This window comes from Simochromis diagramma, unplaced genomic scaffold (genome assembly GCF_900408965.1).
Source record: "Simochromis diagramma unplaced genomic scaffold, fSimDia1.1 OVJJ01000381.1, whole genome shotgun sequence".
NCBI lineage: Eukaryota > Metazoa > Chordata > Actinopteri > Cichliformes > Cichlidae > Simochromis > Simochromis diagramma.
Genome location: NW_024386737.1, coordinates 982,727 through 996,532, shown reverse-complemented (window position 1 = coordinate 996,532; position 13,806 = coordinate 982,727). Strand labels below are relative to the sequence as shown.

Sequence of the window (13,806 nt, the reverse complement as noted above, 5' to 3'; positions counted from 1 at the left end):
TAGCGCCAACTTTTCCAAAATGAAGGACACTTACCGTACTTTTTGCTTTACTGATCAGTGGTTGGTTGATTAACCTGCAGGAGTTCAGGCACGAGTCAGTCGTCTGGAACAGCGGGTGGTGAAGATGTCTTCAGTAAATGAAATGCTCTAAAGGGGAATTAAAATTGAACATTATTTGAACCATAAATAAAAAAGATAGGCCTCTGCCTGTGCATGCACATTTCTTATGCACGATATTCATGGTCACAGAACCCAGATGATGCATGTTTTAAAGCCCATATCTGGTTAGTGAATGTGAGTATAAGTGTGGCAGGAGATCGAGTTATTCAAAATAAGCCTGTTGTCTATAAAAGATTTTAAATATGCAAATAAAAAGTTCTTACCAAACGAGGAGTCAAGATGAGCAGAGACCAGGTCTAGTGCAGCTCAGCTGTTATTAAATTCTACCTGAGCAGGTTGGAGCTCATTTGTGTCACAGACAAGTAAAACTTTGGGGGCTTCAGCTTTTAAACATTTCAGCAGCCCCACCTTAAATTAACTAGCATCAGTGTCTACATCACTAGCCCACCAGTTAGCACTGCTCTGTTTGTGGTTCAGAACATGCTGCAAACATGATGTGAGGACCAGTGACCACAGGTGCAGATGCAGGTTGTCTTTCATAGCTCGCGTTACAACAATTGCAGCTATTTTTTTTTTCAATTCAATAAACCACATGTTTTAAAAATAAGTAAATTAAAAAATATTGACATTTGTGAAAAAAGTGCAGAAACTGCCTTTTGGCTTAGTTTTTGTTAAGTAAATAATGGCACGGTGTAATATATCACGTGTTGTTATTCCCCTGATGTTGTATACACCTAAGTTTAAAGTGGGCACTAAGACTATTGTAGAGTCTGACAGCAGCTGGAAAGATGTCTGAAATTTCTCCTCGCACACTGTTGTTGCAGCAGCGTGTCACTCAGTGACACTGTAGGAGCTGCTCAGTGCTGCTAGGATGACCTGCATGTGGTGGGAGGTGGGTTTTTGTTTTATTTTTAATATCCTGTCCTATCTGCCAGCTTTTGCAATCAGAATTGTGACCTGAATGCATTGTGGTGCAGAACACATTTTGCTTTTGCAAGATCAGCTACTTAGAATCTCTATAGGCTCCTCTTGTTCATGTGACTATGTTATCTGTTTATTTATTCATTTCTATTTGTGTTATTCAGTTATTACACTGGTATAGTATGACTATGTCACCTGCAGCCTCCAGCAGTACCAGTTACCTGAGACCACACATCTCAGCAAAGAATTGAATCTAGGCTTCTAGGTGTCCATCAGGTGTGATGTCAGAGCCACCAGCCTGCAGCTGTTGTTCATTTACATCTGCCTAATTGATCATTTATCCTCAGCACACTTTTCAGTTCCCTTGCCTGAAACTGGACAACATGTAAAGTCTAAATTCAAACAAAGGTTGGGGAAACCTGCACTGAGCTGAGACAGAAGAAGTCTGAAGTCGAACTCGGATGAGTGACAGAGCGTTCCTGCTACTGAAAACTCTACGTCCAGATGAACAAAATGAACTTTTCGGGGCAGGTCCCCAGATGTTTTCTCTTCTCAGAATCCTCTTCACAGATCGTATCTCTTTTATCTGACATACAGTCATGTGGAAAAGAGTGTTTTCATAGGAATCTATAGAGTACTCTGAAAAACTAAGCACTGTACATGAGTGAGTAGCTTGTAGAGCCACCTTTTAGCAGCAGTAGCGTCACCAAATTGTTTCTGTATGACTCTTAGTCTGTCACACGGTTGTGCAGGACTTTTGGCTGACGTTTCTTTACATCGTTTCGTCAGTTCATTGAGGTTTGTGGTATTTGTTTATGTACAGCCCTCTTAAGTTCCCAGCACTGTTTTTCAGGTTGAGGTGTGGACTGTGACCTGGTCATTGCAACACCTTGATTCTGTTGTAGCTCTGCTGCTGTGCTTGGGATCTTTGTCCTGCTGCATTACCAAAAATCAGTTTTGACTGTAGACTACTTGGCATACAAGGGAGTTCATGGAAAACTCAATGACTGCAAGGGCCCAGGTTCTGTAGCTGCAAAACAAGCTCAAATCATCACCCCTTCACCACCATGCTAACAGCTGGTATGTGGTGTTTGTGCTGTTATGCTTTGCAAATTTGCTACTAAACTTGCAGCCATGCTGTCATGCTGTTTTTAGAGAGCAGAGACTTTCTCCTTGCAACCCTTCCAAACAAGCCACACTTATTCAAACTTTTTCTAGTTGTCATGGCCTTTAACATTTAACTTGCTAACTGAGGCCTGTAGAGTCTGAGATGTAGCTTCTGGATTTTTGAGCTTTTTCTGACCACTGCACAGTTTGACCCTGGGGTGAATTTTCTGGGTCATCAGTTCCTGGGAACATTATGACATTATGTTAACAAACACCTGAATACTCCAGACCAGCAAACTGCCAAAATGTTTGCTTTTATAGAGCTGCTCACATATGCTGATGAGCAATTATTCAAATGCAGTGGATTAGCAGCATCTGGCTGTTAATCACCTTCTAATTTGCATTGAAGCAATAAAGGTGCTTTCTGAATAATATGAGCTGTCTGGTGTGGTATTCATATTTAAAGTGAGTAATCAGAATCAGATTACTTTAATAATCCCTCAGGAAATTATGTGGATTACAGTTGCTCCAAGTGTGTGTGTGTGTGTGTGTATGTATGTATATATATATATATATATAGAGAGAGAGAGAGAGAGAGAGAGAGAGAGAGAGAGAGAGAGAGTGAGAGAGAAATCACGCAATTCTAAATATCAAGAGGTGAGGGGGAAATGTGTGTGACTGACATTTAACTCTAACTTGTGAATTTTGTCATTTGTTATTTTACTGTAGAACATGTGCCAGCGGGTATAACTGTATTAGATGGAGGAGTTGTGCAGGAATGATTTCCTGTGTTGCTCAGTGGTGCATTTTGGTAATCTCAGTCTCTCACTGAATGTGCTTCTTTTCTTGAACAACATCTGCCTCTCAGACACCCTGAAGGAGTCCATCTCCACTCATTACTGGCCTTGCGGATCAGTTCGAGTCTGTTGGCACCTGTGACCGTCAACCTGTTGCCCCAGCATGCAACAGCATAGAGGATGGCACTGGCCACAACAGATTTGGAAAAAATCCTGAGCATTGTCCTCAGAGAATAGAGACGACTCTGGCCCTTCCTGTAGAGTGCAGCTGTGTTCTTAACCCAGTCCAATTTATTATGCATGTATACTCCAAGTCCAGTTAAAAGCATCAGCAACTTAAACATAGTTTTGAAATATACAATTTATATTTTTCAATTCATATTAAAATTGACTGATTAAAAACGTTTTTTATAGAGATTAAAAAACATTCCTGCTTAGATTTAGTCACAATGAAATGATGACTGTAAAGTTTTAAAAGTAAAATTTATAAAGCTAAACTCAAAAGTAGTCAAACATGGCAATTTATATCCTTGACTTCAGAGTTTTACATGACACAAAGTGTTACATTATAACATGTAGTTAGTGTGATAACATCTAGAGTTATTGCATTCATAGAAGTTTCTTCTGCTCTAAGAACAGATTCAGTTGTTCACAGTTTCGGGTCACGGTGCATTACCAGGCTGCAAACACTCACAAGGTGTTGAGTTGTGGTCATGAAAAGAACAAAGTGTTTAAAGACACTGATGCAGTGTCATCAGACTGTTGACAAACCCTCAGTCTAACCACAGTGTGACAGCACGGCTTTGCTGAAAGTCACTTTTTGCATTGCTTCTCATGAAGTGTTTTCTGCTCTTTATTTCACTTGACTTGAATATATTTACTTGAACAAACCTCTGATGTGTAAATCAGATCCAACTGAATGTCATCAGAACATATAATAACTTTTTTTCTTTTGGTAATAAGTCAAGAATGAGGATTTGGAGTAGGGGAGACCGGGGATAGTTGTAACGTGGGTCAGTTGTAACACTTCCAATTTCTCCAATCAGGGCTAAGTTTCAAATGATGTGACTCATCCTGTGCATGCCCAATTCAGTTCTGCTATCACATGTGAAAAATCAGCACATTTTGTCAAACACAGACAATTTAACACGGAAAAAAAGTAATTTGTATGCCAAAAAGTAAGTTTTTCTACTTTATTTCAATTTGTAATAGCATTATCTGCTTTGCAGTTAAACTCATCAAACTTAAATTGTGTTATTTGTATGTCTATGGGGATATATTCTGTGTAGGTCTTTAGAGCTAGTGTTTTAGCCGTTGGCTGTAATGTTAGCTAGTTCATGGCTATAGGAGTCTGGGTCAGTTGTAACAATAATGCAGATGTTACAACTTACCACACTATTACTTTAACTTATATTAAACAAGTTGGGGCAACGACATCAGCAGAGAGAGGTTCACTGGTCGCTTTTGTATATGCGGTTAATGCCATTGGCAACACAATTCCTCCACTGTTTGTGTTCCCACACATACATTATGCAGACCACTGTGTCAGAGATGGACCAGTAGGAAGTACTGGTAGTGGAAATAAATCAGGATGGGTGCAAGAAACAGATTTCCTCATCTTTCTGAAGCACTTTGCAAACCACACCAAGGTAAGCCATGATAAAAAGTAATTGAATTGCGATGCTGATGAACAACTACATTTTTTCAGCTTCATTGTTATGTTCAAAATTGGTGCAAGAGTTGTAGGTTATAATGCCCACTGAGCCAATGAGGCCAAACTCAAGAAAGACCAACCAAAATTAATGAAATATCCAGTTGCAGAAAATTCCATAATTTGTCTGTTTTGGGGGGTTGGAATATGTTCAAAAGCTGGATTTCTGCATTCTGTCACACACACAGCTACATAAATGGCTCTAAGTGCATTCATGTGTTGAATAAACAAAGATTACATGTTAATGTTTTGTCAGTACCCTTATTTCATTGTGTTACATTTTACCCCAGGATATGTTACAACTAACCCAGACTATGGGGTTAATTGTAACATTTCACTCTTTGTGTTTGAGGCCATACCATGCAATGGGTAATTGTGCTGCAGAGAAAATAGCTGCACTATTTAATAGCTGACACATGTAAATACTTTGCATTACATTTTGAATCCACTACCTTAAACGAGCTCCAATTTACAGACAGAAATGTCAAAAATGTTACAACTATCCCCGGTCTCCCCTAACATTGAATATAAAAGTTTTCCATCTCAGGGGGTCAGTTTCTATGTTGGATTGTAAACTCACTTTAGTCCTCCTCCTTCATTATTCATCCATGATCACTGATGAGAAGTTAATAGGCATTAGCCATGTCAATTTAAGACATTGTACAACCTCATATTAAAAGATTTTAATGTGTATACTTTTTAATGTTTCACCATGAGATTGAAGCCCATAATAAGTCATATGAAAATGACAGCATTACCTTCACCTTGAGCAATACGAGAAAACTGTTTGCTCTGTTTTTGTAAATATGGGCTTTAGGTGGACACTGTACCTTCTCCATGGTTGACAAGTTACTCAGTACTGTGCTGAGAAATTCCTCTTTCTGTAGAATACTACAGAGTGCTTTTTTTGATTCATAGAATCAGTAAGTTCTGTATTTCATGCTAAATTTGTTCTCATATATATATTTTTTGCAGACAGCTTGTTGATGCTGCCTCATTTTAAAGTATGAGCTGTTTTATTGGAGTCCAGCAGAGGGCAGTGTTTCACTGTCAATAGATGAATGTCTGAAGCTTTGTTTGTGTCTTCAGATTGGATTAGGTTGTAATTTATGTTGTCTGTGCGATACTAAAATTATAACGTCGTGGTGGGCCTGATCTCTGACAACAACGAGGCGGCCTACCTGAAGGAGATTAGGAATCTGGAGAACTGGTGCCAGAGGAACAACCTCCTTCAGTAAGACAAAGGAGCTGATAGTGGACTTCAGCACTAAGCAGGAGAGGAACTACCAGACCCCCATCATCAACGAGTGCCCAGTGGAGAGAGTGGACAGCTTCAAATACCTCAGAGTTCACATCACGCAGGACCTGTCATGGTCCTGTCACATCAACACCGTGGTGAAAAAGGCCCGTCAGCGTCTCTACCACCTCAGACGCTTGAGAGACTTCCAACTGCCCTCCAAGGTGCTCAGGAACTTTTACTCCTGCACCATAGAGAGCATCCTGACGAGAAACATCTTAACCTGGTTCGGGAACAGCACCATGCAGGACAGACGAGCTCTACAGAGGGTTGTGCGATCAGCTGAGCGTACCATCCGCTCCGAGCTCCCTGACCTGCACTCAATCTACAGCAGGCGGTGCTGGACCAAGGCCAGGAAGATGGTGAAGGACCTCAGCCATCCCAACAACAGACTGTTCTCTCTGCTGAGGTCAGGAAAGCGATTCCACTCCCTGAAGACCAACACAGAGAGACTGAGGAGGAGCTTCTTCCCGCAGGCGATACAGTCTCTCAATCTCACCACCACACAGTACTGACCCACACATATAGTTCTTACACACACACTGGACATTCTGGACATTGTTTCACTTCATCACTTAAATCACTTTAAGCATATTTGCACTGCACAAGACATAATGTGGATTGCACAACACTGGACACTATATTTCTTCATTTCCAGTTAATACTTGTACAGCTGCTGTTATTGTGTATATATATATTTATATTTCTCATACATTCTTATATAGTTTTATACTGTCTATTGTGTATTTTGTTGTACAGTTATTTTATTTTCAACTTTAATTTTTATATTTTATTTTATTTTATTCCTTCCTAGTTAAATTTACCCTTTTTAATTTTCATATTTATTTCCTATCTTATTCATAGCCTTTTCTTTTTTCTTTAGGTCACGAGCAGTTGTCTAAGCATTTCACTGCATATCGTACTGTGTATGACTGTGTACGTGACAAATAAAAAATTTGAATTTGAATTTAATGGGATGTTGAAGCTCTTCTAAATCCTCACCAGGTTTTGCTCAAATGCTACTGATATAAACTCACAATATATCGGCAGTAAATAATAGAGAGGAGAAAGGAGGAAACAAAAGTCAATTACAAAGTTAATGGGGCTGCTTGGAGCCATATCAACAGTTTAAATGATAAAGTTACAGATATCAGGGGGAGAAAATAAAACAACAGCTGTGGCTCATCAATAAGGCTCTGCAAAATAGAAAACAGGAGGGAGACTGATATTTACTCAGAGTAAATATCAGTCTCCCTCCTGTTTTGAAACCTAAATTCAATAAATAAATATTTTATTTATTGAATTTTATTGTTTTATTTATATTTTGATATTGCTAGGGATGATGCAGTGATCGGGGACCATTCTTCATTTCGTTGTTCTCGTGACAATGATAATAAAGTTTCTGATTCTGATTCTAAAGTTAGGAAATAATAATGATGCTCTCTGACATCCACAAAATGTCAGACACACGACACAGAGCTAAACCTCTGCCGGAAAATACACACCAGAAAAGTAGATACAGTGAGATGCTTATCAAGTTTTGCACAAAAGCGAAATGCCTTATTTTTATAAGCATTTTAATGAAGTTTTTTTTTCTGATTCCGTTTTCTGTGAGTGAGCAGCGGCGCCCTCTGCAGTTTGTGTGTGGAAGTGCAAAAGCTTACAGCACCTGGTATTCCCAGGCGGTCTCCCATCCAAGTACTGACCAGGCCCGACCCTGCTTAGCTTCCGAGATCAGACGAGATCGGGCGTGTTCAGGGTGGTATGGCCGTAAGCGAAAGCTTTGCTATATAAAGGGCAGTTTATACGTGGCTAATGTCTCACAGTTTGATATATATTATTGTGCCAAGCTTTATATGTTACAGCGAAAGCATGCAGCTATTCGTTGTTAACTGCAGCTTCAACACTGAGCTGTAGAAATACTTTTCCCACAGTAACATCTCCATAATAACATATGTTAGATTATTATAGGTCAAGGTCAAGGTAACTTTATTTATACCCAAAGGCAAGGTAAATTTGCTTTACAGAAAAATGACAGCATTTGGCATCCCTTTAAAAACACACATACCTAGTAAATATATAAAGCTCACTGTGGCACATATATAGTAATTTTAATATTTCGAATCAAAAACAGTTCTTATTTAATTCAGTGACAGCAACGGGGACAAAGCTATTTTTATAACGCTTTGTCCTGCATCTCGGAAATAGAAACCTCCGTCCTGAGGGAAGAAGCTGAAATTCACCCCTTAGAGGATGGGAACCATTTTTAAGGGTTGATAAAGCCATCCTCTGTACCTGCTTAGAGTACAGGGAGGCTAAACAAGACTGTGGCTCACCTATCAGACGACTGGACCATCTCACTATCTGATTTAGAGAGTTTTTCTCTGTGACAGTGGTCTGACCGAACCATGCCACCAAACAAAAGGATAAAACAGACTCAATAAAAGAACAATAAAACAAAGTTAAAAATTTTTTGGTCAATGTGGAAATGAACAAGTTTCCTAAGGCAATAAAGGTGCTGGTGACCCTTTTTACAAACTGATTTGCAATTTTGATCAAAGTTCAGTTTTTCATTTATTATGGTCCCAAGATATTTATATGATTGTACTTGCTCTATTTTCTGACCTTTAATTAAAGTGACTCCGTGCCCATTTTGTTGTTTCCTAAAATCAATCACCATATCTTTTGTTTTAGATATGTTCAGCTGGAGATAAGACTCCTCACACCACTGAACAAAGTCATCAATGACTGGACCGTGGTTAATTTCACCCTCTTTCAGTAAGCTGACAATAACAGAGTCATCTGCATATTTAATAATGACCCTGTTTTCATGTCTGCCCTGACACATATTTGTATAGAGAGTGAATAATAAGGGCGATAGGACGCACCCTTGAGGAGAACCTGTGGAGGAGAACACTGGGTCAGACAGAACCCCATTTATTCTCACTCTTTGTGACCTGTCAGTTAAAAAATCTAAAATCCAGCGCACCAGGTTTTTCCTGATTTCAAACTGTTCTAAAAGTCTTTTAATTAAAATATGGGGCTGTATTGTATTAAAAGCCAGGGCCGTGCAGAGAGGTTTAAAGGGGCGGGTGCTTAAAGCTAAAAAGGGGCACATTGAGCCAGGCTGAATAACAACAACACACATTCATCAAGAATCTAATATGGGCAACAAGGCAAAGCAAACGTAGCCGATGTTTTACCTGATGGGTACAATGTTGCTGTTGAGGGGTTGCTGTGGATAGTGCTGGAGGGCAGGGCTGTGTTGATCTGAGACTGTAGACATTAAAAAGTCCACAGGAGAGATGGCAGCTGATTAAACAAGTGTCATGAGATAATAACAAAATGCAAAGATTGGTGACAGCGCTTAGGCTCTGCCTGTGAGTCACTCTTTGCTTCTCTTCTTCCTTCCATCCCATCATTTCATATATCACTCTCCACTTGCTGTCTTTCTGAGAACAAGGCACAACTTGCTATTCCAATAAACTATAATCTAATTATCCACACCTAACAACTCTTGCACTTAATCTATAATAAAATGATGACAGAAAAATGTTATAGCCCTGCCTTTAGTAGCCTCACACAGCTCCTGCTGTTCCCTCCTCATGTCCTTACCAGCCATGTCTGGACAATGTTATATCATGAGTAATCATTTAAAATAATCCATATACATAAAACACACACATGCACGCACACACAGGGACATTTTAGACCTTCTTCAGAATACTGTATATACTATGGGCATCACGGTGCTGATCCAGAATCCTTACATTATTATTTATTACTAGAGCTACAATAATAAAGCAATGAGGAGGGGGAAGTAATAAATATGAAAGAATGTCATTATGATGATTCCATTTGTTTCACTATCCACTCTGTGCAGGGGCAAAGTTTATTACATGTTTAAACTGTAGAGATACAATAATTTTACTGCTGTAAAATCCAACTTTTGTCTTATTTAAAATATAAATCTAATATAATCTGCTTCTTAATGTATGTTCTTTAAAATACAGCGTGTGTTTTTTAATATATTATAATTGTAATAATTATTATGTGGACATGCATATTAGATCGTTTTTTAGTGAAATATAATCCCTCCAGAAAGGCAGGAAATGCCCGGAAACTTACTTTAAAACTAAATATGTTCCCTAAAACGGTGACAGAGCTACAGACCCATGACAGCCTTACACAGGTAGCCAGCAGCTATGACCAGCACTACTTGTGCAGTTAATAAAAGGACAGGTAATGTTTGTCGCGCTGTCGCAGGCACGTGCAGGGGGGGGGGGGCTAGAGGGGCTTGAGCACCCGCCCCTTTCCTGATGGGTTCCCAACGTGCCCTTTTGTTGAGGCAACTTTTTAAAAAAAAAAATTATTATTATTTTTTATGTGTGTGTGCGTGCGGAGTCCTGTCTGTGCCCCTCAACAATAATATTTAACTATTAATCACAGTTTTGCTAAATAAAAGGATCTGGCTTGCATCAGTCACGTGATCACTATTTACCAATGATCGCCCTTGAAGGCAAAGCGCGCTGGTTAGGAGCTGGGAACGAGCTCACGAAGAGCACGCGCATTTTTTGCGGTCCGGAGCTGTAGGAGAAACACAAGTTAACTCAGAGACACAGACTGATGCGACACAACCAGTAAGTAGGTGTACAGCGTACACTGTAGTGTGTAGCACACAGGAGTATTAGCTTATTACGTACACGTTGGTAAGTTGTCTTGTTGCAACTGACGAACTGAAACAAATGAGTGTGCTGTGTGTGCAACAAGTGGCTGTTGAGAGCTTTTCTAGCATGACTATTCTTAATTTGTCATGAAATTCCTCTTTATTTCTTTGTCTTTCAGGCTCTCAGGGTGATTGTGTGTACGCTGCAACAGGATCAAGCTTAACTGTGCCACTTAGATATGAGTTGAAGGAATCAGATAACCTGAAATGGCTCAAGGACACAAGTGTAATCTTTTATCGCAGACAGAAACAGGTGATCACAGGGAAAAATGATGCTGTTGATTCAACTGGATCACTAAAGCTGACACAACTCACCAAAGACAAGTCAGGACGATACAGACCAGAGGTTTACACAGAGGGAATAAATGTGGGAGCTTTACCAAGTGTGCGTTTGTGTGTATTAGGTAAGTAACAACATATTATACATACATTTTTCTGGTTATGTAAATATGCAAATATATTTCATAACAAGTGTGTTGATGGATCAGAAGCTGTTTAATTTTTACATTTTTGTCAACAGAAAATGTTTGATATTAATATAAAGTCACTGTTCAGTTTGGTTTGCAAGTTTTATTTATTTATTTTTATTAATACATCATTAGCAGAAGTTCATATAATGTTATTTATTACATTTTATTACCTCAGACCGTGTGCAGAAGCCCAGCGTGACGATGACGTGTACAGACTCTGACTCAGTCAGCTTTACTTGCAATGCTGGTCAGGTGAGGACAACTATGAGTCTGTTTCATTTACATTTCAGGTTTCAGGTCAGAATATTTTTCAAAGAGTTGAACCAATAATTGTGAGTTTGGAGACAAAGTTTTCGTTATTTCAGCCTCGCTGAGCTGCTGTGAGCAGCTGTTCTGTTTTATATGAGGAGGTTATAAAATAGTTTAGACATCTTGATCCTCCAGAAGATTCAACTCCACTTACTGATAAAGGCACTGAAATGTGCTTAAAATGTCTGTGAAACCACTAGTATGGGCTCAAAATGTGGTCATAAATATTTTGTACTTGTAAAAAAGATTTGTATGCGTAAAAAGAATTTGTGTGTGCGTAAAAAAGATTTGTATGTGTAAAAAAGAATTTGTGTGTGCGTAAAAAAGATTTGTATGTGCGTAAAAAAGATTTGTGTGGACTTAGAAAAAAAAAACCCTGCAAGTTACAAGTACGGATATTTGACCCTATTTTTCTTCCCTTCATCTGATTGGTCAATGTCATGTCAATCACAAATGTAACAATCCAATCAGAGAACAGATGGGTTTGGCTGTCGAGGGGCGCTTTTTTTGAACTGCAGGTCTTTGAAGGGAATAAATGCCCTTTTACATGCCAACCCAGCATTTTCCTTCATCACCACGAAGGAAAACAGTCTGTGGTCGTCCGAGTTTGGTGATTTTTGTGTCACAGGTCTACGTGTTTAATACAGGGACTTCCACAGCCTTTTCAACAGCGCTGCGGACCGCGGGGTGGGGGCGGGCAGTGTTTTGGAAATGACAGTCTTCATTACAAAGCTTTCTTCGTTATGAATTAGCATACATGTTTTTATTGAACATTTGAAGAACCAGCAAAAAAAACCAAACTCTTGTAGAGGACATAAAGTCAGAGATAGAAAAGACAAGGAGCAGGTGCATCTAGTACAGGTAGAGCTGCTGCAAAAACCCACAGAGCCCAGCAGCCAGCGTAACAAATTCGATATACTGTGCTATTATAGATTAAGTGCAAGAGTTGTTAGGTGTGGATAATTAGATTATAGTTTATTGGAATAGCAAGTTGTGCCTTGTTCTCAGAAAGACAGCAAGTGGAGAGTGATATATGAAATGATGGAAGGAAGAAGAGAAGCAAAGAGTGATTCACAGGCAGAGCCTAAGCGCTGTCACCAATCTTTGCATTTAGTTATTATCTCATGACACTTGTTTAATCAGCTACCATCTCTCCTGTGGACTTTTTAATGTCTACAGTCTCAGATCAACACAGCCCTGCCCTCCAGCACTATCCACAGCAACCCCTCAACAGCAACATTGTACCCATCAGGTAAAACATCGGCTACGTTTGCTTTGCCTTGTTGCCCATATTAGATTCTTGATGAATGTGTGTTGTTGTTATTCAGCCTGGCTCAATGTGCCCCTTTTTAGCTTTAAGCACCGCCCCTTTAAACCTCTCTGCACGGCCCTGCGCTGTTGCACACACAGCACGCTCGTTTGTTTCAGTTCGTCAGTTGCAACAAGACAGCTTACCAACGTGTACGTAATAAGCTAATACTCCTGTGTGCTACACACTACAGTGTACGCTGTACACCTACTTCCTGATTGTGTCGCATCAGTCTGTGTCTCTGAGTTAACTTGTGTTTCTCCTACAGCTCCGGACCGGAAAAAATGCGCGTGCTCTTTGTGAGCTCGTTCCCGGCTCGTAACCAGCGCGTTCTGCCGTCAAGGGCGTTCATTGGTTAAATGTGATCATGTGACTGATGCAAGCCAGATCCTTTTATTTAGCAAAACTGTGATTAATAGTTAAATATTATTGGTGAGGGGCACAGACAAGACTCCGCACGCACACACACATAAAAAAATAATAATAATAATTTTTTTTTTTTAAAAAGTTGCCTCAACAAAAGGGCACGTTGGGAACCCATCAGGAAAGGGGCGGGTGCTCAAGCCCCTCTAGCCCCCCCCCCTCCCCCTCTGCACGTGCCTGTTAAAAGCCGAAGAAAAATCAATGAAAAGAAGTCTTGCAAAAGTCCCTTTACTCTCTACATGTTTAAGAATTAGATTTAGTAAAGTCAAAAGTGCGTCCTCCACTCCTCTGTTATAGAACCCTGTGTTTTGTAATTCAAACATTTTTGCCGTTTGGAGACTTTAACGTCTATATAGAAGAGAAAACGTGTGCATGTGTCATCACAGCATGTTTAAAAAGGCTGTTTCTGTGCTCTTCTCTCGCTTACGGCCATACCACCCTGAACACGCCCGATCTCGTCTGATCTCGGAAGCTAAGCAGGGTCGGGCCTGGTCAGTACTTGGATGGGAGACCGCCTGGGAATACCAGGTGCTGTAAGCTTTTGCACTTCCACACACAAACGGCAGAGGGCGCTAAAACTCTCACTACTCCTTCCTGTAGTCTCTAGTTTCCTCCT

The 13,806-nt window shown here is 39.8% G+C and overlaps 1 long non-coding RNA gene and 2 other non-coding genes across 3 annotated transcripts; 1 reads left to right on the top strand and 2 right to left on the bottom strand.

Annotated features, from left to right (window-relative positions):
• Nucleotides 1-45: 45 nt before the first annotated feature.
• On the bottom strand, nt 46-647 carry LOC120720274. The gene is made up of 2 exons (XR_005692878.1): nt 384-647; nt 46-147 (listed from the first exon to the last, which is right to left on the bottom strand). It is a non-coding gene; the product is annotated as an uncharacterized LOC120720274 (long non-coding RNA).
• A 6,963-nt stretch (nt 648-7,610) lies between these two features.
• LOC120721127 lies at nt 7,611-7,729 on the bottom strand. Its single transcript, XR_005693122.1, has one exon. It is a non-coding gene; the product is annotated as a 5S ribosomal RNA (ribosomal RNA).
• Nucleotides 7,730-13,611: 5,882 nt separating this feature from the next.
• Nucleotides 13,612-13,730, top strand: LOC120721042. Its single transcript, XR_005693104.1, has one exon. It is a non-coding gene; the product is annotated as a 5S ribosomal RNA (ribosomal RNA).
• The last annotated feature ends 76 nt before the right edge of the window (nt 13,731-13,806 follow it).